Raw genomic sequence first — 5,505 nt, forward strand, 5'->3', positions numbered from 1 at the left:
AAGTGATAAAAAGTGATGACCTATAACCAAGACTACTCTACCCCAAAAGGCTCTCATTTAAAATTGAAAGATAGATAAAGAGCTTCCCTAACAAGAAAAAGCTAAAGGAGTACATCATCACTAAACCAGTATTACATGAAATATTAAAAAAAAAAAGTTCTTTAAGAAAAATAAGTGGAAAATATATAAAATATATAAATAATAAAATGGTAACAACTAAATAATTATATATTGTCTCTTTAAATGTAAATGGGTTAAATGTTCCAATCAAAAGACATAAGGTAGCTGGATGACAATGCAAGACACAGACATATGCTGTCTACAAGAGACCCACTTCAGATCAAATGACACAAACAGACTGAAAGTAAAAGGACGAATAAAGATATTTCATGCAAATGGAAACAAAATAAAGCAGGAGTAGCAACTGACTTTAAAACAAGTGCTATAATAAGAATAAAAGAAAAACATTACATAATGATAAAAGGATCAATACAAGAGGACAGAATTCTAGTAAACATATACACACCCAACATAGAAGCACCTACGTATATAAAGCAATTATTGGCTGACATAAAGTAATTGATTGACAGTAATACGTTCATAGTTGGAGACTTTGACACCACATTGACACCAATGGACAGATTTTCCAGACAGAAAATCAACAAGGAAAATGTGGCCTTAAATAAAACACTAGACCAGATGGATTTAATTGATATTTTTAAAGCATTTCATCCCAAAGCAGCAGAATATACATTCTGCTCAAGTGCACATGGAACATTTTCCAAGACAGACCACACGTTAGGCCACAAAACAAGTCTTAATAAATTTAAGAAGATTTAAATCATAACAAGTCTTTTCTTTGACCACAATTGTGTGGAACCAGAAATCAGTTACAGGAAAAAAAAATTGAAAATCACACAAACATATGTAGGCTAAATAACACACTATTAAACAATTAATGGCAACAATGAGATCAAGGAAGAAATCAAAAGATACCTTGAGACAAATGAAAATGAAAACCCAATGATTGAAATTTATGGGACACAGCAAAAGCAGTCCTTATAGGGACATTCATAATAATATAGGTCTACCTCAAGAAACAAGAAAAATCTCAAATAAATAATCTAACCTTACACCTAAAGAAACTAGAAAACAACAGCAAAGTCCAAAGTGAGTAGAAGGAAGGAAATAATAAAGATCAGAGTGAAAATAAACAAAATAGAGTAAAAAAATAGAAAAGATTAATAAAACCAAGAGCTGGTTCTTTGAAAAGACAAACAAAATTGATAAACCTTAGATCGGACTCATCGGGAAAAAAAGAAAGAGAACCCAAATAAACAAACTCAGAAACAAAAAAGCAGAAGTGACAACATGGATGGACCTAGAAGGTATATTGATTGAAATAAGTCAGACAGAGAAAGATAAATACCATATGATTTCATATATGTGCAAAATCTGAGAAACAAAAGGAAGAAACTAAACAAAAGCGGACTAACAGATACAAAAGACAATCTGGCAATTGCCAGAGGGGAGGTGTGGCAGAGGGCTGTGTGAAAAAGGTTAAAGGATGAAGAAATACAAATCAGTCATTACAAAACAGTCATAAAGCATGGCATAAGGAATATAGTCAATATTATTGTAATAGCTTTCGTAGAGACAGATGGGTGCTAGAGTAATCAGTGGGATAACTTTATAAATGATATAAATGTTTAACCATTGTGCTGTATTCCTGAAACAAATAAAATTTTTTAAAAAATTTAAAAATTTTAAAAAAGAGAAGTAACAACTGACTCCACAGAAATACAAAAGATTATAAGAAACTCCTACAAGCAATTATATGCCAACAAATTGTACAACTTCGAAGAAATGAATATATTTTGAAAAATATATAATCTTTCACGACTGAATCAAGAAGAAACAGAAAATCTGAACAGATTGTACTGTATGCTTGAACAGATCAACTACTATTAAGAAAATCGATTCAGTAATAAAAAATATCCCAGCAAAGGAAAGTCTTGGACAGAATGACTTCACAGATGAATTTTACCAAACATTAGAAGAATTAACACCTATCCTCTTGAAACTATTATAGAAAATTTAAAAAGAGGGGAGGTTTCCAAGGTCATTTTACAAGGCTACATTTGCTCTGCTTTTAAAACCACAGATGTTAGAGAAAAAGAAAATTTAGGCTGATATCTTTGATTACATGAGATGCAAATTCCTCAACAAAATATTAGCACACTGAATTCAGCAATACATTAAAAAGAACATACAGAATTTGGATTTGTTCCTGGGAAGCAAAGTTGGTTCAATATCCACAAATCAATTAATGTCATACAACATACTAACAAACTGAAAGATAAAAATCACATGATCATATCAATAGATGGAAAAAAATTAGACAAAATCAAGCATGATTTATCATAAAAACTCTCAGCAAAGTGGGAATAGCAATACATTAAAAAGAACATACAGAATTTGGATTTGTTCCTGGGAAGCAAAGTTGGTTCAATATCCACAAATCAATTAATGTCATACAACATACTAACAAACTGAAAGATAAAAATCACATGATCATATCAATAGATGGAAAAAAATTAGACAAAATCAAGCATGATTTATCATAAAAACTCTCAGCAAAGTGGGAATAGAGAGAACATATTTTTAAATAATAAAAACCATATATGACAAATTCATAATTAACATCATACTCAATGGGGAAAAGCTAAAAGTATTTTCCTTAAGATCAGGAACACAACAGGGATGTCCACTTTCACCACTTTTATTCAACATAGTATTGGAAGTCCTAGGCACACTAATTAGACAAGAAAAAGAAGTAAAAGGCATCCAAATTGGAAAAGATGAAGTAAAACTGTCATTATTTGCAGATGATATGATACTATATATAGAAAACCCTAAAGAGCCCACTAAAAAACTATTAGAACTAATAAATGAATTCATTAAATTAGCAGGATATAAAATTAATATTTGGAAATTGATTGCATACTTATACACCAATCATGAACTATCTGAAAGAGAAATTAAGAAAACAGTCCCATTTACAATTGCATTGAAAAAAAAATACCTAGGAATAAATTTAACTATAAGGTAAAAGACCTGTACTCAGAAAATTATAGGTCATTGAAGAAAGCAATTGAAGATACAAATAAATGGAAACATATACCGTACTCATGGATAGGAAGAATCAACATTGTTAAAATTTCCATACTACACAAGGTAATCTTTAGATTCAATTTAATTCTTTTTTTTTTTTTACAGAAGAAAAGAATAGCTTTATTAGAAGTGATAGTACACTTCCAGGCATGAAAGCGGGTCTGAGCAAGAGAAGAGAGGCTCAAAGGCTTCAATGAAACTCTTATCATAATTCCAATGATGTTTATCATAGAACTACAACAAATAATTTTAAAATTTATATGGAACCATAAAGGACCTTCGATAGCCATGGAAATCTTGAGAAAGAAGAACAAAGTTGGAGGTATTACATTACCTGATATCAAACTATACTACAAGGATATTGTAATGAAAACAGCATGGTATTGGTATAAAAACAGATACATAGATCAATGGACCAGAATAGAGAGCCCAGAAATAAACCCACACCTATATGGTCAATAAATCTATGACAAAGGAGACAAGAATATGCAATAAGGTAAAGACAGCCTTGTCAATAAATGGTGTTGGGAAAACTGGACAGATATATGAAAAAAAACTGAAACTAGACTTACACCATATACAAGAATAAACTAAAAATGGATTAAAGAATTAAATATAAGACCTGAACCAAAAATCTCCTAGGACAAAACATAGGCAGTAAACTCTCTGTCATTGCTCTTAGTAATATTTTTTTCTGCTACATCACCTTGGGCAAGGGAAACAAAAGCAAAAATAAACAAATAGGACTACGTCATATGAAAATATTCTTGCCCAGCAAAGGAAACCATCAACAAAATGAAAAGACAAACTACTGAATGTGAGAATATATGTATCAATAATACATCTGATAAGTGGTTAATATCTAAAATTTATAAAGAACTCCTACAACTGAACACTGAAAAAACAAACAATTCAATTAAAAAAATGGCAGAAGGCCTGAATAGGCATTTCTCCAAAGAGGACATAGAGATGGACAATAGGCATGTGAAAAGATGTTCAACATCACTAATTATCAGACAAATGCAAATTACAACCACAATGAAAAATCATCTCACACCTGACAGAATGACAATCATCAATAAATCAACAAACAACAAGTGTTGGCAAGGATGTTGAGAGAAGGGAACCCTTGAACATAGTTGGTGGGATTGCAAGTTGGTACAGGCACTATTGAAAACAGTTTAGAGTTTCCTCAAAAAATAAAAAATAGGACTACCTTATGACCCAGCAATTCCACTTCTGGATATTTACACAAAGAAAACCAAAACACTAATTCGAAAAGATATATGCACCCCTGTATTCACTGCAGCACTATTTACAATAGCCAAGATATGGAAGCAACCTAAGTGCTCATCAATAGGTGACTGGTAAAGAAGAGGTGGTGCATATATACAATGAAATATTACTCAGCCATAAAACAAATCTTAACATTTGCAATGACATGGATGTACTTAGGGAATATTATGCTAAGGAAATAAGTCAGATGGAGAAAGGCAAATGCCTTGTGATTTCACTTATATGTGAAACAAACAAAAAGAAAACAGACTCATAGATACAGAGAATTGGTGATTGCCAGATGAGAAGGAAGTTCAAGGACTGGGTGAAAGAGGTGAAGGGATTGAGAAGTACAAATTAGTAGTTACAACATAGTCACAAGGATGCTAAGTATAACATAGGGAATAGAGTCAATAATACTGTAAGTGCTATGTATATTGACAGATAGGTACAAAATTACTCGGGATGATCACTTTGCAAATTATGTAAATATCAAACCACTATTCCGAACACTTTAAATATAGAATAATATTAAATATCAACCTAATTAAGACATTAAAATTAAAAAAAAAATAATAATATACTTAATGAGGGATTCAGGCCGAAACATGGTGAAGTGAGAGATATCCCAAGATCTCTCCCCTTGAAACAACAATAAGCTGAGCATCTAAAACTCAACAAAAAACACGCAAACTGCACAACAACTCATCTGAGCGTGGGATCTGCGCATAAGAGCTACCACAGGTCAGAACCCTGGGTGTCAGGCGGTGGACTGGGAGAAACAAAGAAACTGCCCCTCGCAGCGCCGGAGCTCCCTGTAGGAGGAGGAGGAGTGGAGAAGGTGCAGCAACTTCCCTGAACAGCACTGCCTGGGAAAGCTGTGAGCTCCCCACAGCCGGCCGGCAGCAGTGCCCAGTCATCAGGGCGGAAGGCAGAGAAGCGAGACGAGACCACAGAAAAACAGTTGATTTTTACTGGCCACGGTTGCAAAACCAAGGCTGAGCCACAGCCTCCAACCCCCAACCCAGAGCACCACCCCCCCCCTCATCCCCTCTG

Source organism: Pteropus alecto, unplaced genomic scaffold (genome assembly GCF_000325575.1).
Source record: "Pteropus alecto unplaced genomic scaffold, ASM32557v1 scaffold252, whole genome shotgun sequence".
In the NCBI taxonomy this organism is placed as follows: Eukaryota; Metazoa; Chordata; class Mammalia; order Chiroptera; family Pteropodidae; genus Pteropus; species Pteropus alecto.